At 42.1% G+C, this 20,580-nt stretch overlaps 1 pseudogene; it reads right to left on the bottom strand.

The window, feature by feature from the left end:
- Window positions 1-19,251: 19,251 nt before the first annotated feature.
- LOC130869059 (Y-linked testis-specific protein 1-like) lies at window positions 19,252-20,208 on the bottom strand (annotated as a pseudogene).
- Window positions 20,209-20,580: the final 372 nt, after the last annotated feature.

The raw sequence follows: 20,580 nt of genomic DNA, 5'->3' as shown, positions 1-20,580 counted from the left end.
TGATAAAGACGTTTAGTGATATGGCAGGATTTAAGATTAACTCAAAAAAATCACTTGCCCTCCTATACACTAAGATAAGTATGCAGAGATGGAATTCACAGAAGCATCACCCTTCATGATAGCCACAAATAGCATAAAATATCTTGGGGTAACTCTGACCAAGGAAGTCAAAGTTGTATTTGAAAACATCTCTAAGACTTTTAAGAAGGAAATTCAAGAGGATACCAGAAAATGGAAGGATCTCCCTTGCTCTTGGTTTGGGAGGATCAACATAATAAAAATGGCAATTCTCCCAAAAGAAATCTATAGATTCAGTGCAATCCCCATTAAAATCACATCAAAATTCTTCATATAACTTGAGAGGAAAGTAATCAACTTTATATGTAAAAACGAAAAACCCAGGATAGCCAAAGCAATTTTTAAAATTTATTTATTTATTAAAGATTTCTGCCTCCTCCCATCACCGCCTACCATTTCCCTCACCTACCCCCCAAAAATTCCACATCTCTCCTCAGCACTAAGAACAATCAGGGTTCCCTGCCCTTTGGGAAGTCCAAGGTTCACCAACCTACATCCAGGTCTAGTAAGGTGTGCATCCAAATGGCCTAGACTCCCACAAAGCCAGTACGTGATGTACGATCAAAAACCCTTTGCCATTGTTCTTGCGTTCTCAGTCGTCCTCATTGTCCACTATTTTCAGGGAGTCCTGTTTTATCCCATGCTTTTACAGAACCATGCCATCTGGAGTTGCTGAGATTCTGATAGACCATCCCCATTGCATCAGTGTGTGGGTACACCCCTTGCGGTCCTGAGTTCCTTGCTCGTGCTCTTTTCTCTTTTGCTCCTGATTTGGACCTTGAAATTTCAGTCCAGTGCTCCAATGTGGGTTCTGTCTCTGTCTTATTTCATCGCCTAATGGAGGCTAATATTCAGGATGATGCCTATATGTTTTTCTTTTTTTTTTACTTATTTATTTATTTTTATTCTTTTTTAATTAAAATTTCCACCTGCTCCCCATTTCCCAATTCCCTCCCCTCCTCCCAAATATTGCCCTCCCCCCACTTCCCTCCCCCTATCTCCACTCCTCTTCTCCTCCCCCCACTCCATTCCCCCTCCCTCTCGATACTGAAGAGCAGTCCAAATTCCCTGCCCTGCGGGAAGACCAAGGTCCTTCTATCTATGTCCAGAAAGGTGAGCGTCCAAACAGGCTAAGCTCCCACAAAGCCAGTTCATGTATTAGGATCGAAACCTAGTGCCATTGTCCTTGGATTCTCATCAGTCTTCATTGACCGCCATGCTCAGAGAGTCCGGAATCAACCCATGCTTATTCAGTCCCAGACCAGCTGGCCTTGGTGGGCTCCCAATAAATCAGTTCCACTGTCACAGTGGGTGGGTGCATCCCTCGTGGTCCTGATTTTTTGCTCATGTTCTCCCTCCTTCTGCTCCTCATTTGGACCTTAAGAGCTCAGACCGTTGCTCCAAATTAAGACTCTGTCTCTACCTCGATCCATCGCCAGATGAAGGTTCTAAGGTGATATGCAAGATATTCATCAGTATAGGATAGGGTCATTTCAGGTTCCCTCTCCTTAGTTGCCCAAGGTACCAGCTGGCGACATATTCCTGGACACCTGCGAACCCCTCAAGAGTCAAGTCTCTTGCCAACCCTAAGATGGCTCCCTTAGATAGGATATATACTTCGCTGCTCCCGTATCCATCCTTCCTATAGCCCAACCATCCCAATCCTCCGAGCTCCTCCCATCCTCCCCTTCTCATATTTCTCATCCTATTTCCCCTTTGCCCCATGCCACCTCACCCGCAAGTTCCCAGTATTTGCCCTGGAATCTTGTCTACTTCCCCCTCTCCATGCGGATGACTCTATGATTTTCTTTGGGTTCACTTTCTTATTTAGCTTCTATAGGATCACACATTATATGCTTAATGTCTTTTATTTTATGGCTAGAAACCGATTATGAGTGAGTACATCCCATGTTCCTCTTTTTGAGTCTGGGATACCTCACTCAGGATAGTGTTTTCTATTTCCATCCATTTGCACGCAAAATTCGAGAAGTCATTGTTTTTTACTGCTGAATAGTACTCTAATATGTATATATTCCACACTTTCTTCATCCATTCCTCCATTGAAGGGCATCTAGGTTGTTTCCAGGTTTTGGCTATTACAAACAATGCTGCTATGAACATAGTTGAACAGATACTTTTGTCATTTGATGTGGCATCTCTTGGGTATATTCCCAATAGTGGTATTACTGGATCTTGGGGTAGGTTGATCCCAAATTTCCTGAGAAATCGCCACACTGATTTCCAAAGTGGTTGCACAAGTTTGCATTCCCACCAGCAATGAATGAGTGTGCCTCTTTCTCCACAACCTCTCCAGCAAAGGCTATCATTGGTGTTCTTGATTTTAGCCATTCTGACAGGTGTAAGATGGTATCTCAAAGTTGTTTTAATTTGCATTTCCCTTATCGCTAAGGAGGTTGAGCATGACCTTAGGTGTCTTTTGGCCATTTGAATTTCTTCTGTTGAGAATTCTCTGTTCAGATCAGTGCCCCATTTTTTTATTGGGTTCATTAGCATTTTAAAGTTTAGTTTCTTGAGTTCTTTATATAATTTGGTGATCAGACCTTTGTCTGTTGCAGGGTTGGTGAAGATCTTCTCCCAGTCAGTGGGTTGCCTTTTTGTCTTAGTGACAGTGTCCTTTGCTTTACAGAAGCTACTCAGTTTCAGGAGGTCCCATTTATTCAATGTTGCCCTTAATGTCTGTGCTGCTGGTGATAAACGTAGGATGTGATCTCCTGTACCCATATGTTGTAGAGTACTTCCAACTTTTTCTTCTATCAGGTTCAGTGTGTTCAGACTAATATTGAGGTCTTTAATCCATTTGGACTTGAGTTTTGTGCATGGTGATAGATATGGATCTATTTTCATTCTTCTACACGTTGACAACCAGTTCTGCCAGCACCATTTGTTGAAGATGCTCTCTTTTTTCCATTGAATACTTTTAGCTCCTTTATCAAAAATTAGGTGTTCATAAGTTTGTGGGTTAAAATCAGGGTCTTCTACTCGGTTCCATTGGTCGACTTCTCTGTTTTTATGCCAATACCAAACTGTTTTCAATACTGAGGCTCTGTAATAGAGTTTGAGGTCAGGGATGGTAATGCCTCCAGAAGTTCCTTTATTATATAAGATTGTTTTGGATATCCTGGGTTTTTTGTTTCTCCATATAAAGTTGATTATTGTCCTCTCAAGATCTGTGAAGAATTTTGATGGGATTTTGATGGGGATTGCATTGAATCTATAAATTGCCCTTGGTAGAATTGCCATTTTTACTATGTTGATCCTCCCTATCCAAGAGCAAGGGAGATCCTTCCATTTTCTGGTATCCTCCTCAATTTCTTTCTTCATTGACTTAAAGTTCTTGTCAAATAGATCCTTTACTTCCTTGGTTAGGGTTACCCCAAGATATTTTATGCTATTTGTGGCTATCGTGAAGGGTGATGCTTCTCTGATTTCCATCTCTGCTTCCTTATCCTTTGTGTATAGGAGGGCAACTGATTTTTTCGAATTGATCTTGTATCCTGCAACGCTACTAAAGGTGTTTATCAGCTGAAGGAGTTCTTTGCTGGAGTTTTTGGGGTCGCTTATGTACACTATCATATCGTCTGCAAATAATGAAAGTTTAACTTCTTCCTTTCCGATTTGAATCCCTTTGATCCTCTTTTGTTGTCTTATTGCTATTGCTAGAATTTCAAGCACTATATTAAAGAGGTATGGAGAGAGTGGACAACCTTGTCGTGTGCCTGATTTTAGTGGAATAGCTTTGAGTTTCTCTCCATTTAATTTGATGTTAGCTGACGGCTTGCTATAAATAGCTTTTATTATAGTTAGGAATGACCCTTGTATTCCTAATCTCTCTAAGACCTTAATCATAAAGGGATGTTGAATTTTGTCAAATGCTTTTTCAGCATCTAATAAATGATCATATGGTTTTTTTCTTTCAGTTTATTTATATGATGGATTACATTGATAGATTTTCGTATGTTGAACCAGCCCTGCATCTCTGGGATGAAGCCTACTTGATCATAATGGATAATTTTTCTGATGTGTTCTCGGATTCGGTTTGCCAGTATTTTATTGAGTATTTTTGCGTCGATGTTCATAAGTGAGATTGGCATGTAGTTCTCTTTCTTGGTTGTGTCTTTGTGTGGTTTTGGTATCAGAGTAACTTCAGCTTCATAAAAGGAATTTGGCAATGACTTCTCTGTTTCAATATTGTGAAATACATTAAGGAGTATAGGTATTAGGTCTTCTTGGAAGTTCTGGTAGAATTCTGCATTGAAGCCATCTGGACCTGGGCTTTTTTTGGTGGGGAGGTTTTTTATAACAACTTCTTTTTTTTTTTTTTTATTATATATTTTTTTTTATTCTTTTTTAATTAAAATTTCCAACTGCTCCCCGTTTCCCATTTCCCTCCCCTCCTCCCACACATTGCCCCCTCCCCCCTCTCCCCTCCCCTATCCCCACTCCTCTTCTCCTCCCCCCAGTCCATTCCCCCTCCCTCTCGCTACTGAAGAGCAGTCCAAGTTCCCTGCCCTACAGGAAGACCAAGGTCCTCCCACTTCCATCCAGGCCCAGGAAGGTGAGCATCAAAACAGGCTAAGCTCCCACAAAGCCAGTTCATGTATTAGGATCGAAACCTAGTGCCATTGTCCTTGGCTTCTCATCAGCCTTCATTGTCCGCCATGTTCAGAGAGACCAGTTTCAACCCATGCTTATTCAGTCCCAGTCCAGCTGGCCTTGGAGAGCTCCCAATAGATCAGTTCCACTGTCACTGTGGGTGGGTGCACGCCTCGTGGTCCTGATTTCCTTGGTCATGTTCTCCCTCCTTCTGCTCCCCATTTGGACCTTAAGAGCTCAGACCATTGCTCCAATTTGGGTCTCTGTCTCTCTCTCGATCCATCGCCAGATGAAAGTTCCTGTGCCATTCTCCTTGGCCTCTCGTCAGCTCTCATTGTCCGCCACATTCCGAGAGTCCGGTTTTATCCCATGTTTTTTTCAGTAGCAGTCCAGCTGACCTTGGTGAGCTCCCAATAGATCGGCCCCACTGTCTCAGTGGTTGGGTGCACCCCTCATGGTCCTGACTTCCTTGTTCATGTTCTCTCTCCTTCTGCTCCTCATTATAACCTTGGGAGCTCAGTCCGGTGCTCCAGTGTGGGTCTCTGGCTCTATCTCCATCCATCGCTAGATGAAGGTTCTATGGCGATATGCAAGATATTCATCAGTAAGATTATAGGATAGGTTCATTTCAGGTTCCCTATCCTCAGGTGCCCCAATGAACTAACTGGGGACATTGCCCTGGGCATCTGGTAGCCATTCCAAGTTCAAGTCTCTTGTCACCCCTTAGGTGGCTCCCTTACGTAAGGTATGAGTTTCCCTGCTCCCCTATCCAACCTTTCTTTATCCCCATTCACCCCGATTCCCCCAGTTCCCCTCATCCTCTCCTTCACACTTTTCTCTCCCCATCACCCCTCATCCCCATCCCACCCCACCCCCAAGATTCCAATTTTTTGCCCATCAGTCATGACTATTTCCCATAGCTGGGAGGATATCTATATGTTTTCCCTTGGGTTTACCCTCTTGTTTAGCTTCTTTAGGATCACAAATTATAGACTCAGTGGCCCCTATCCATGGCTAGAAACCAATTATGAGTGAGTACATCCCATGTTCTTCTTTTTGGGTCTGGGTTACCTCACTAAGGATCGTATTTTCTATTTCCATCCATTTGCATGCAAAATTCGAGAAGTCATTGTTTTTTACCGCAGAGTAGTACTCTAATGTGTATATATTCCACACTTTCCTCATCCATTCTTCCATTGAAGGGCATCTAGGTTGCTTCCAGTTTCTGGCTATTACAAATAATGCTGCTATGAACATAGTTGGACAAATGCTTTTGTCATATGATAGGGCATCTCTTGGGTATATTCCCAAGAGTGGTATTGCTGGGTCCAGGGGTAGGTTGATCCCAATTTTTCTGAGAAACCGCCACACTGATTTCCAAAGTGGTTGCACAAGTTTGCAGTCCCACCAGCAATGGATGAGGGTACCCCTTTCTCCACAACCTCTCCAGCAAAGGCTATCCTTGGTGTTTTTGATTTTAGCCATTCTGACAGGTGTAAGATGATATCTCAAAGTTGTTTTGATTTGCATTTCTCTGATCGCTAAGGAGGTTGAGCATGACCTTAAGTATCTTTTGGCCATTTTAACTTCTTCTGTTGAGAATTCTCTGTTCAGTTCAGTGCCCCATTTTTTAATTGGGTTAATTATCCTTTTAAAGTCTAGTTTCTTGAGTTCTTTATATATTTTGGAGATCAGACCTTTGTCTGTTGCGGGGTTGGTGAAGATCTTCTCCCAGTCAGTAGGCTGCCTTTTTGTCTTAATGACAGTGTCCTTTGCTTTACAGAAGCTTCTCAGTTTCAGGAGGTCCCATTTATTCAATGTTGTCCTTAATGTCTGTGCTGCTGGGGTTATACATAGGAAGCGATCTCCAGTGCCCATATGTTGTAGGGTACTTCCCATTTTCTCTTCTATCAGGTTCAGTGTGTTCAGATTGATATTGAGGTCTTTGATCCATTTGGACTTGAGTTTTGTGCATGGTGATAGATATGGGTCTATTTTCATTCTTCTACAGGTTGACATCCAATAGTGCCAGCACCATTTGTTGAAGATGCTTTCTTTCTTCCATTGTATACTTTTAGCTCCTTTATCAAAAATCAGTTGTTCATAGGTTTGTGGGTTAAAATCCGGGTCTTCTATACGATTCCATTGGTCGACTTCTCTGTTTTTATGCCAGTACCACGCTGTTTTCATTACTGTAGCTCTGTAATAGAGTTTGAAGTCAGGGATGGTAATGCCTCCAGAAGTTCCTTTATTGTATAAGATTGTTTTGGCTATCCTGGGTTTTTTGTTTCTCCATATAAAGTTGATTATTGTCCTTTCAAGATCTGTGAAGAATTTTGATGGGATTTTAATGGGGATTGCATTGAATCTATAAATTGCCCTTGGTAGAATTGCCATTTTTACTATGTTGATTCTCCCAATCCAAGAGCAAGGGAGATCCTTCCATTTTCTGGTATCCTCTTCAATTTCTTTCTTCAATGCCTTAAAGTTTTTGTCAAATAGATCTTTCTCTTCCTTGGTTAGAGTTACCCCAAGATATTTTATGCTGTTTGTGGCTATCGTGAAAGGTGATGATTCTCTTATTTCTCTCTCTGCTTCCAGATCCTTTGTGTATAAGAGGGCGACTGATTTTTTGGAGTTGATCTTGTATCCTGCCACATTACTAAAGGCGTTTATCAGCTGTAGGAGTTCTTTGGAGGAGTTTTTGGGGTCGCTCATGTACACTATCATATCATCTGCAAATAATGCAAGTTTAAATTCTTCCTTTCCAATTTGAATCCCCTTTATCCCCTTATGTTGTCTTATTGCTATTGCTAAAACTTCGAGAACTATATTGAAGAGGTGTGGAGAGAGTGGACAGCCTTGGCGTGTTCCTGATTTTAGTGGGATGGCTTTAAGTTTCTCTCCATTTAATTTGATATTAGCTGTCGGCTTGCTGTATATAGCTTTAATTATATTTAGGTATGACCCTTGTATCCCTAATCTCTCCAAGACTTTTATCATAAAGGGATGTTGAATTTTGTCAAATGCTTTTTCAGCATCTAATGAAACGATCATATGGTTTTTTTCTTTCAGTTTATTTATATGATGGATTACATTGATAGATTTTCGTATGTTGAACCAGCCCTGCATCTCTGGGATGAAGCCTACTTGATCATAATGGATAATTTTTCTGATGTGTTCTCGGATTCGGTTTGCCAGTATTTTATTGAGTATTTTTGCGTCGATGTTCATAAGTGAGATTGGCATGTAGTTCTCTTTCTTGGTTGTGTCTTTGTGTGGTTTTGGTATCAGAGTAACTTCAGCTTCATAAAAGGAATTTGGCAATGACTTCTCTGTTTCAATATTGTGAAATACATTAAGGAGTATAGGTATTAGGTCTTCTTGGAAGTTCTGGTAGAATTCTGCATTGAAGCCATCTGGACCTGGGCTTTTTTTGGTGGGGAGGTTTTTTATAACAACTTCTTTTTTTTTTTTTATTATATATTTTTTTTTATTCTTTTTTAATTAAAATTTCCAACTGCTCCCCGTTTCCCATTTCCCTCCCCTCCTCCCACACATTGCCCCCTCCCCCCTCTCCCCTCCCCTATCCCCACTCCTCTTCTCCTCCCCCCAGTCCATTCCCCCTCCCTCTCGCTACTGAAGAGCAGTCCAAGTTCCCTGCCCTACAGGAAGACCAAGGTCCTCCCACTTCCATCCAGGCCCAGGAAGGTGAGCATCAAAACAGGCTAAGCTCCCACAAAGCCAGTTCATGTATTAGGATCGAAACCTAGTGCCAGTGTCCTTGGCTTCTCATCAGCCTTCATTGTCCGCCATGTTCAGAGAGACCAGTTTCAACCCATGCTTATTCAGTCCCAGTCCAGCTGGCCTTGGAGAGCTCCCAATAGATCAGTTCCACTGTCACTGTGGGTGGGTGCACGCCTCGTGGTCCTGATTTCCTTGCTCATGTTCTCCCTCCTTCTGCTCCTCATTTGGACCTTAAGAGCTCAGACGGTTGATCCAAATTGGGTCTCTGTCTCTCTCTCGATCCATCGCCAGATGAAAGTTCCTGTGCCATTCTCCTTGGCCTCTCGTCAGCTCTCATTGTCCGCCACATTCCGAGAGTCCGGTTTTATCCCATGTTTTTTTCAGTAGCAGTCCAGCTGACCTTGGTGAGCTCCCAATAGATCGGCCCCACTGTCTCAGTGGTTGGGTGCACCCCTCATGGTCCTGACTTCCTTGTTCATGTTCTCTCTCCTTCTGCTCCTCATTATAACCTTGGGAGCTCAGTCCGGTGCTCCAGTGTGGGTCTCTGGCTCTATCTCCATCCATCGCTAGATGAAGGTTCTATGGCGATATGCAAGATATTCATCAGTAAGATTATAGGATAGGTTCATTTCAGGTTCCCTATCCTCAGGTGCCCCAATGAACTAACTGGGGACATTGCCCTGGGCATCTGGTAGCCATTCCAAGTTCAAGTCTCTTGTCACCCCTTAGGTGGCTCCCTTACGTAAGGTATGAGTTTCCCTGCTCCCCTATCCAACCTTTCTTTATCCCCATTCACCCCGATTCCCCCAGTTCCCCTCATCCTCTCCTTCACACTTTTCTCTCCCCATCACCCCTCATCCCCATCCCACCCCACCCCCAAGATTCCAATTTTTTGCCCATCAGTCATGACTATTTCCCATAGCTGGGAGGATATCTATATGTTTTCCCTTGGGTTTACCCTCTTGTTTAGCTTCTTTAGGATCACAAATTATAGACTCAGTGGCCCCTATCCATGGCTAGAAACCAATTATGAGTGAGTACATCCCATGTTCTTCTTTTTGGGTCTGGGTTACCTCACTAAGGATCGTATTTTCTATTTCCATCCATTTGCATGCAAAATTCGAGAAGTCATTGTTTTTTACCGCAGAGTAGTACTCTAATGTGTATATATTCCACACTTTCCTCATCCATTCTTCCATTGAAGGGCATCTAGGTTGCTTCCAGTTTCTGGCTATTACAAATAATGCTGCTATGAACATAGTTGGACAAATGCTTTTGTCATATGATAGGGCATCTCTTGGGTATATTCCCAAGAGTGGTATTGCTGGGTCCAGGGGTAGGTTGATCCCAATTTTTCTGAGAAACCGCCACACTGATTTCCAAAGTGGTTGCACAAGTTTGCAGTCCCACCAGCAATGGATGAGGGTACCCGTTTCTCCACAACCTCTCCAGCAAAGGCTATCCTTGGTGTTTTTGATTTTAGCCATTCTGACAGGTGTAAGATGATATCTCAAAGTTGTTTTGATTTGCATTTCTCTGATCGCTAAGGAGGTTGAGCATGACCTTAAGTATCTTTTGGCCATTTTAACTTCTTCTGTTGAGAATTCTCTGTTCAGTTCAGTGCCCCATTTTTTAATTGGGTTAATTATCCTTTTAAAGTCTAGTTTCTTGAGTTCTTTATATATTTTGGAGATCAGACCTTTGTCTGTTGCGGGGTTGGTGAAGATCTTCTCCCAGTCAGTAGGCTGCCTTTTTGTCTTAATGACAGTGTCCTTTGCTTTACAGAAGCTTCTCAGTTTCAGGAGGTCCCATTTATTCAATGTTGTCCTTAATGTCTGTGCTGCTGGGGTTATACATAGGAAGCGATCTCCAGTGCCCATATGTTGTAGGGTACTTCCCATTTTCTCTTCTATCAGGTTCAGTGTGTTCAGATTGATATTGAGGTCTTTGATCCATTTGGACTTGAGTTTTGTGCATGGTGATAGATATGGGTCTATTTTCATTCTTCTACAGGTTGACATCCAATTGTGCCAGCACCATTTGTTGAAGATGCTTTCTTTCTTCCATTGTATACTTTTAGCTCCTTTATCAAAAATCAGTTGTTCATAGGTTTGTGGGTTAAAATCCGGGTCTTCTATACGATTCCATTGGTCGACTTCTCTGTTTTTATGCCAGTACCACGCTGTTTTCATTACTGTAGCTCTGTAATAGAGTTTGAAGTCAGGGATGGTAATGCCTCCAGAAGTTCCTTTATTGTATAAGATTGTTTTGGCTATCCTGGGTTTTTTGTTTCTCCATATAAAGTTGATTATTGTCCTTTCAAGATCTGTGAAGAATTTTGATGGGATTTTAATGGGGATTGCATTGAATCTATAAATTGCCCTTGGTAGAATTGCCATTTTTACTATGTTGATTCTCCCAATCCAAGAGCAAGGGAGATCCTTCCATTTTCTGGTATCCTCTTCAATTTCTTTCTTCAATGCCTTAAAGTTTTTGTCAAATAGATCTTTCACTTCCTTGGTTAGAGTTACCCCAAGATATTTTATGCTGTTTGTGGCTATCGTGAAAGGTGATGATTCTCTTATTTCTCTCTCTGCTTCCAGATCCTTTGTGTATAAGAGGGCGACTGATTTTTTGGAGTTGATCTTGTATCCTGCCACATTACTAAAGGCGTTTATCAGCTGTAGGAGTTCTTTGGAGGAGTTTTTGGGGTCGCTCATGTACACTATCATATCATCTGCAAATAATGCAAGTTTAAATTCTTCCTTTCCAATTTGAATCCCCTTTATCCCCTTATGTTGTCTTATTGCTATTGCTAAAACTTCGAGAACTATATTGAAGAGGTGTGGAGAGAGTGGACAGCCTTGGCGTGTTCCTGATTTTAGTGGGATGGCTTTAAGTTTCTCTCCATTTAATTTGATATTAGCTGTCGGCTTGCTGTATATAGCTTTAATTATATTTAGGTATGACCCTTGTATCCCTAATCTCTCCAAGACTTTTATCATAAAGGAATGTTGAATTTTGTCAAATGCTTTTTCAGCATCTAATGAAACGATCATATGGTTTTTTTCTTTCAGTTTATTTATATGATGGATTACATTGATAGATTTGCGTATGTTAAACCAGCCCTGCATCTCTGATATGAAGCCTACTTGATCATAATGGATAATTTTTCTAATGTGTTCTTGGATTCGGTTTGCCAGAATTTTGTTGAGGATTTTTGCGTCGATGTTCATGAGTGAGATTGGCCTGTAATTCTCTTTCTTGGTTGTGTCTTTGTGTGGTTTTGGTATCAGAGTTACTGTAGCTTCATAAAAGGAATTTGGCAATGACTCTTCTGTTTCTATATTGTGAAATACATTAAGGAGAATAGGTATTAGGTCTTCTTGGAAGTTCTGGTAGAATTCTGCATTGAAACCATCTGGTCCTGGACTTTTTTTGGAAGGGGGGTTTTTGATAAGAGCTTCTAATTCTTCACGACTAACCGGTCTATTTAGGTTGTTCACCTGGTCCTGGTTTAACTTTGGTAAATGGTATTTATCTAAAAAAGCGTCCATTTCTTTTACATTTCCAGTTTTGTGGCATACAGGCCTTTGTAGTAAGATCTAATGATTCTCTGAATTTCCTCTGTGTCTGTGGTTATGTCTCCCTTTTCATTTCTGATCTTATTAATTTGCAAATTCTCTCTCTGCCGTTTGATTAGTTTGGATAGGGGTTTATCAATCTTGTTGATTTTCTCCAGGAACCAGCTTTTTGATTCATTGATTCTTTCAATTGTTTTCTGTGTCTCTATTTTGTTGATTTCAGCCCTCAGTTTGATTATTTCCAGTCTTCTACCCCTTCTAGGTGAGTCTGCTTCTTTTTTTTCTAGAGCTTTCAGGTGGGCTGTTAAGTCTCCAATGTGTGCTTTCTCTGTTTTCTTTAAGTGGGCAGTTAGTGCTATGAACTTTCCTCTCAGAACTGCTTTCATAGTGTCCCATAGGTTTGAGTATGTTGTTTCTTTATTTTCATTGTCTTCAAGGAAGAGTTTAATTTCTTTCTTTATTTCTTCCTTAATCCAGGAATGGTTCAGTAGTTGACTATTCAGTTTCCATGAGTTTGTAGGCTTTCTGGGGGTAGCATTGTTGCAGAATTCTAGCTTTAATCCATGGTGATCTGATAAGATACAGGTGGTTATTAATATTTTTTTGTAACTGTGGATGTTTGCTTTGTTACCGAGTATGTGGTCGATTTTTGAGAAGGTTCCATGAGCTGCAGAGAAGAAGGTATATTCTTTCCTATTTGGGTGGAATATTCTATAGATGTCTGTTAAGTCCATTTGATTCATTACCTCCATTAATTCTCTTATTTCTCTGTTAGGTTTCTGTCTACTTGACCTGTCCATTGGGGAGAGAGGAGTATTAAAGTCTCCTACTATTAATGTGTGCGGTTTGATGGCTGCCTTGAGTTTTAACAATGTTTCTTTTACGTACTTGGGTGCTTTTATATTAGGGGCATTGATATTCAGGATTGAGACTTCATCCTGATGAATTGTTCCTGTTATGAGTAGAAAATGTCCCTCTCCATCTCTCCTGATTGATTTAAGTTTGAAGTCAACTTTGTTAGAAATTAGTATGGCCACCCCTGCTTGTTTCTTAGGTCCATTTACTTGATAAGCCTTATCCCAACCCTTTATTCTGAGTAGGTGCCTGTCTTTGTGGTTGAGGTGTGTTTCTTGTAAACAGCAGAATGTTGGATCCTGTTTTCGTATCCAATCTCTTAGTCTGTGCCTTTTTATAGGAGAGTTGAGTCCATTGACATTAAGTGATATTAATGACCAGTGGTTGTTAACTCCGGTCATTTTTTAAGTTGGAAATTTTGTGTGTTCCCCTTCTTTGTGTTGCGCTGGTGAAGGGTCTCTAGTTGTCTGAGATATTGTGGTCATTGTTGGACTCCTTGGTTAGTGATTTTCCTTCTATTACTTTCTGTAAGGCTGGATTTGTGGCTACGTATTGTTTAAATTTGTTTTTATCCTGGAAAATTTTGTTTTCTCCATTTATAGTGAACGAAAGCTTGGCTGGGTATAGTAGTCTGGGCTTGCATCCATGGTCTCTTAGTTTCTGCAGTACATCTATCCAGGACCTTCTGGCTTTCATGGTTTCCATAGAGAAGTCAGGTGTAAGTCTGATAGGTTTACCTTTATAAGTAACTTGGCCTTTTTCCTTTGCTGCTCTTAGTATTCTTTCTTTATTCTGTATGCTTTGTGTTTTGATTATTATATGGCGAGAGGATGTTTTTTTTTGATCCAGCCTATTCGGTGTTCTGTATGCTTCTTGAATCTTCATAGGTATATCTTTCTTTAGGTTGGGAAAGTTTTCTTCTATAATTTTATTAAATATATTTTCTGGACCGTTGAGCTGCGCTTCTTCTCCTTCTTCTATTCCTATTATTCTTAGGTTTGGTCTTTTTATTGTGTCCCATATTTCCTGAATGTTTTGTGATGAGAATTTGTTGGCCTTGCTGTTTTCTTTGATCAGCGTGTTTATTTTCTCTATGGTATCTTCAGAATCTGAGATTCTTTCTTCTATCTCTTGTATTCTGTTGGTTATGCTTGCTTCTGTAGTCTCTATTCGTTTACCTAGATTTTCCCTGTCCAGCTGACCTTCTGTTTGTGTTTTCTTCTTTGCCTCCATTTCAGTTTTTAAGTCTTGAACTGTTTCCATTATCTGTTTGATTGTTTTTCCTTGGTTTCCTAGGGTATCATTCACTGATTTACTCAATTCTTCAAACTTTCTGTTATACTTCTCATCCATTTCTATAAGGGCATTTTTTACATGTTGTTTAAGGGTGTCAATCACTTTCATAAAGTCAATTTTATCTACTTCTTCATGATTAAGGTGTTCATGTCCACCTGTTGGGAGGTCGCTGGGTTCTGGTGGTTTCATATAGTTTTTCAGATTGTTAGGTGAATTCTTGCATTGGCGCCTGCCCATCTCTTTCTCCGAATGCTCCCCTCTGGATCTTCTTTTACCGGATCAGGTCTCCTTGCCTACTGATGTACCTTCCCAGTGATGGCTCTCTGCAGTGCTAGTCTCCTGGTGTTATAGTGATGTCTCTCCTTGCTTGTTGCAGGCAGGCCAGTGAGACAAAGGAGGTCTCGCCTGCCTACTTGCCCTGAGGATTTGCCCCCAGCGCCAGACAGACTGAGCTGGATGGTGTTATGTGCCCAAAGAGGAAAGGGGACAGAAGAAGAAGGGTTCTGGATGCAAGCTGGGTGGGACAAGAAGAGAGAGGCAGTATGGGGGGGTAGAGCCCCTGCAGGGAGCCCGGGGAATATAGGGAGGGGGATGAGGGACTTCAGAGTTCCCTGTCCAGGGCTGCTTCCGCCGCCACTGGTTACAAACTCACCGCCCTGCTGTCTCTCCTGGTGCCGAGATCAGATCTCCGTGCAGGTTGGGTAGTTCGTAAACAAAGCGCCTACCTTGGTTGGTGCAGGCGGGCCAGTGAGACAAAGGAGGTCTCGCCTGCCTACTTGCCCTGAGGGTTTGCCCCCAGCGCCAGACAGACTGAGCTGGATGGTGTTATGTGCCCAAAGAGGAAAGGGGACAGAAGGAAGAAGGGTTCTGGATGCAAGCTGGGTGGGACAAGAAGAGAGAGGCAGTATGGGGGGGTAGAGCCCCTGCAGGGAGCCCGGGGAGTATAGGGAGGGGATGAGGAACTTCAGAGTTCCCTGTCCAGGGCTGCTTCTGCCGCCACTGGTCACAAACTCACCGCCCTGCTGTCTCTCCTGGTGCCGAGATCAGATCTCCGTGCAGGTTGGGTAGTTGGTAAACAAAGCGCCTACCTTGGTTGGTGCAGGCGGGCCAGTGAGACAAAGGAGGTCTTGCCTGCCTACTTGCCCTGAGGGTTTGCCCCCAGCGCCAGACAGACTGAGCTGGATGGTGTTATGTGCCCAAAGAGGAAAGGGGACAGAAGGAAGAAGGGTTCTGGATGCAAGCTGGGTGGGACAAGAAGAGAGAGGCAGTATGGGGGGGTAGAGCCCCTGCAGGGAGCCCGGGGAGTATAGGGAGGGGATGAGGAACTTCAGAGTTCCCTGTCCAGGGCTGATTCCGCCGCCACTGGTCACAAACTCACCGCCCTGCTGTCTCTCCTGGTGCCGAGATCAGATCTCCGTGCAGGTTGGGTAGTTCGTAAACAAAGCGCCTACCTTGGTTGGTGCAGGCGGGCCAGTGAGACAAAGGAGGTCTCGCCTGCCTACTTGCCCTGAGGGTTTGCCCCCAGCGCCAGACAGACTGAGCTGGATGGTGTTATGTGCCCAAAGAGGAAAGGGGACAGAAGGAAGAAGGGTTCTGGATGCAAGCTGGGTGGGACAAGAAGAGAGAGGCAGTATGGGGGGGTAGAGCCCCTTCAGGGACCCCGGGGAGTATAGGGAGGGGATGAGGAACTTCAGAGTTCCCTGTCCAGGGCTGCTTCTGCCGCCACTGGTCACAAACTCACCGCCCTGCTGTCTCTCCTGGTGCCGAGATCAGATCTCCGTGCAGGTTGGGTAGTTGGTAAACAAAGCGCCTACCTTGGTTGGTGCAGGCGGGCCAGTGAGACAAAGGAGGTCTTGCCTGCCTACTTGCCCTGAGGGTTTGCCCCCAGCGCCAGACAGACTGAGCTGGATGGTGTTATGTCTTTATAACAACTTCTAATTCTTCGCGACTAACAGGTCTATTTAGATTGTTCACCTGGTCCTGGTTTAACTTTGGTATATGGTACTTATCTAAAAAAGTGTCCATTTCTATAACATTTTCCAATTTTGTGGCATACAGATTTTTGTAGTAAGATCTAATGATTCTCTGAATTTCCTCTGAGTCTGTGGTTATGTCTCCCTTTTCGTTTCTGATTTTGTTAATTTGCGTATTCTCTCTCCACCGTTTGATTAGTTTGGATAGGGGTTTATCAATCTTATTGATTTTCTCCATGAACCAGCTTTTTGTTTCATTGATTCTTTGGATTGTTTTCTGTGTTTCTATTTTGTTGATTTCAGCCCTCAATTTGATTATTTCCAGTCTTCTACTTCTCCTAGGTGAGTCTGCTTCTTTTTTTTCTAAAGCTTTCAGGTGGGCTATTAAGTCTCCAATGTGTGCTTTCTCCATTTTCTTTAAGTGGGCACTTAATGCTATGAATTTTCCTCTTAGCACTGCTTTCATAGTGTCCCATAGGTTTGAGTATGTTGAGTCTTCGTTTTCATTGAATTCAAGAAAGACTTTAATTTCTTTCTTTATTTCTTCCTTGATCCAGGTGAGGTTCAGTAGTTGACTGTCCAGTTTCCATGAGTTCATAGGCTTTCCGGGGATAGCATTGTTGTTGATTCTAACTTTAATCCATGGTGATCTGATAAGACACAGGTGGTTACCGATATTTTTTTGTAACTGTGTAAGTTTGCTTTGTTACCGAGTATGTGGTCTATTTTCGAGAAGGTTCCATGAGCTGCAGAGAAGAAGGTATATTCTTTCCTATTTGGGTGGAATGTTCTATAGATGTCTGTTAAGTCCATTTGGTTCATTACCTCCCTTAATCCTCTTATTTCTCTATTAGGTTTCTGTTTGATTGACCTGTCCATTGGTGAGAGAGGAGTGTTGAAATCTCCTACTATTAGTGTGTGTGGTTTGATGACTGCCTTGAGTTTTAGTAACGTTTCTTTTACATAAGTGGGTGCTTTTATATTAGGGGCATATATATTCAGGATTGAGAATAGTTGCACATGTTGAATTCCCAACAGAAATGGATGAGTATACCCCTTTCTCCACAATTTTCCAGCAAAGGCTATCATTGGTGTCTTTTATTTTTGCCATTCTGACAGGTGTAAGATGATATCTCAAAGTTGTCTTGATTTGCATTTCCCTTTATTGTTAAAGAAGTTGAGCCTGACTTTAAGTGTCTTTTGTCCAATTGAACTTCTTCTGTTGAGAATTCTCTGTTCAGTTCAGTACCCCAATTTTTAATTGGGTTAATTAGTATTTTAACATTGAGTTTCTTGAGTTCTTTATATATTTTGGAGATCAGACATTTGTCTGTGAGGGGTTGGTGAAAATCTTCTTCCAGTCAGTTGTTTGCCTTTTAGTCTTAGTGACAGTGTACTCTGCTTTACAGAAGCTTCTCAGTTCCAGGAGGTCTCATTTATTCAAAGTTGCCATTAATGTCTGTGCTGCTGGGTTTTTATTTAGGAAGTGTTCTCCTGTGACCATATGTTGTAGAGTACTTCCTTCTATCCCTTCTATCAGGTTCACTAGTGGTCTGCTGTCTTTTGGCTATCTTTCTGTGCTTGAGCTTCTTACCTGCCCACTCTCTAGGTTGAAAAAACTCTTATGTTTAAGTCAGAAACAAATTCGTTGTCTCCATTATGAGTTCAAGCAAGCATAAGAAGGGAAGGATGTATGTATTTTGCTCTCTGCTGAGAAACCTACTTCCTGACTGACTGAGTCAATGAAAAGAGAAGGTATGCCTATCTCCAAAATGAGTAAGAAAAGTCTGAACAGATAGAAAAGCATTTGCAGGACAGCTACACCTGTCTTTCAACACTGAGTTAATAGTTAGGTGGTTAAATACAAGAAAACCTGCCCAAGGTCATGGCACTCCAGTCCACTGACTGTCTTTATTTTGTCCTCTCATTGAGACTCAGGATATTACATAAAGTCATTCTGTGTGTTTTTTAAAGAAGTGAGTTCTGTGAGACCCACTGCAAAATAAATGATTCATTATCGGGACAACCCTAGTTCCCCTCAATGCAGATTGATGAAGGTAGGCATTCACACATATTAGGATCACATAAAGCCTGTATGAGAAGTAGAGACAAATCCCAGTGCGATTATCATTGGGTTTTCAATCTGCCCCAATTGTTAGCCACATTTAGATCTTCCACTTTGATCCCATGCTCTGTCAGTCCCAGCACAGCTGGTTCTGTTGAGCTCCAAATAGCTCAGGCAGAGTGTCTCAGAAGATGGACTTAGCCTTATATTCCTGACTTCTTTGCTCATATTCTCCCCCCTTCTGCTCTTCAACAGGAGCTTGAAAGCTCAGTCTAGTTTTCTGATATGGATCACTGTTTTTATATCCATCCTTTGCCGAACAAAACTTTTGTGATGATATTGAAGATAGTCATCAGTCGGATTATGGGACAAGGCAGTCTTAGTGCCTAGGGACATGGTACACTGCAGGCACCCTCTCCTCACCAGCCCAAGGTCCTAGTTGGGGTAACACCATGGCCTTATAGGAACACCGCTAAAGATAAGTCTCTTACCAACCCCAGAATGGCCCACTAAGTTGAGCTCTCATCAGTTGGTGAGCATTAACTTGTGTGTGTGTATATGTGTTTAATAACAATAAAAATAGAGGGATTGTAAAATTGAAATTTCTTATGTTGAGAAGAATATTTGCTAAAGAAACAGAGTCATAATAGTACTGAGAGTGTAGCCTGACATATGACATCTTTTCCCTCATGCATTATCCCTCTGAGATCCTACATCTTTTTGGCCACTCTCCTCAGTTTCCTAAACACCCATCTTGTCCTCTTCCACACACTGGATCTCCTTTCATCATTCCCTCTCCAAGGAGAAAAGACCATAAGTCCTGTTTTGTTTTGAGGCCTGTCTTTCTGTGATGTCCCATCCTCCAGACACTCCATCATTGACCAAACAACATAACATCTTCACAAATTTTTATTTTTAGAGAAAAAAAAAATTCCATTGGGAAAGATACCAGGATTAATAGAAGACCTGAGGTATTACTGAAAAAAAGAGTTCCCCAAACACAGTTTAAATCTGACCCCCAAAATTTGTGAATTTCACTTTAACACATCTTCATTAAATCATAAACATAGATATTGAAGTCATTATAAAATTTGATGAAATGCACCGAAGGTTTGGTGGGAACTTGGTAAATAATTTTACCTATCTTTTGGGTTCCATCTTTTGCGTTGTTCTGCATGCTTTTGCCTGCCAAGGAATCCCTGCCTAATTCCAAATTCACCCCTATGGGAGGACATCCTGGCATAATGTGGAGGTTACTTTCAATGTATTCATCTAGATGGTGGTAAAGGTCCAAAACTGGATCTTTCTCGTAGGTAATGTAGAAACAGGTCTTCATGGTCTGCACCTCAGCTTGGACCACCCCAGTCCACTCCTCCATAGAGACTGGAATGATGTGGAGGTTGCCTTCAAGGTAGTCAACCAGGAGGTGTTAAATGTACAAGACCGGATCTTTCTTGTAGGTAATATAGAAACAGGTCTTCATGATTGGCACCTCCTCTACGACCATCCCCTTCCAGTCATCATTAGAGCCATTTGTGCCCTCAAATGTATGTTTCACTGCTCTGCTAACTATGGTGTTTGAGAGATGAGTGTCTGTCTCCTGAGGAAATGGTATGTTGTTAGGCAGGAACTTAAGGTTTAAAATCCTTTCATCACTGTGAAGTTCCAATCCATAGACACAATCTATCCCATCATACTTCAACAAATAGAGAGAGGGATTTGTTGGCAGTTGATCTAGAATGATGGCTTTCCACTGGATGACTGGTTCATTGGCTTCCTTCCAGCCGTGAGAAATTCTGCGGCCGACAATATTCTCCAGGGCCTCAAAAGGCCTACTCAGTGTTTGCTTCTGGAGAGATGACCCATTACTCTTCTGGAGAGGTGGCATGCATCACAAACTAAGAGGCATCTTCATCATGGCTGTAGACTTAGTGAGATAGGCCACTGACTTCCTGGTCCGCTGTTTCTTGGCTATCTTTATTTGCTTGGGCTTCATAACTGCACACTCTCTAGGTTGAAAGAATCTTCCTTCTGTTTAATTCAGAAACAAAGTCGTGGCCTCAACCATGAGTGCCTGCAAGGATAACAAGGGGAGGCCGTCAGGTCATGGCCCTTTTCTGGAAGAACTTTGGTGCAGGAGACAAAGATATTGATCAACACGTTTGTATACTTAACTGTAATTTTTTCTTAAGAAATGAATAGGACAATTAGCAAATTTTCCTCTAGAGCTCAGTATATCAATCTCAGAGACACATTCCTGCTGCCCAAAGGCAAATGACCTCTGCTGAGAAACCTACTTTCTGACTGACTAAGTCAATGAGAGGAGAAGGTATGCCTATCCCCGAAATGAGTAAGAAAAATCTGAACA

This window comes from Chionomys nivalis, unplaced genomic scaffold (genome assembly GCF_950005125.1).
Source record: "Chionomys nivalis unplaced genomic scaffold, mChiNiv1.1 scaffold_29, whole genome shotgun sequence".
In the NCBI taxonomy this organism is placed as follows: Eukaryota; Metazoa; Chordata; class Mammalia; order Rodentia; family Cricetidae; genus Chionomys; species Chionomys nivalis.
Note: the sequence above shows the minus strand (reverse complement) of the source record. Positions and strands in the feature narration are given on the sequence as shown.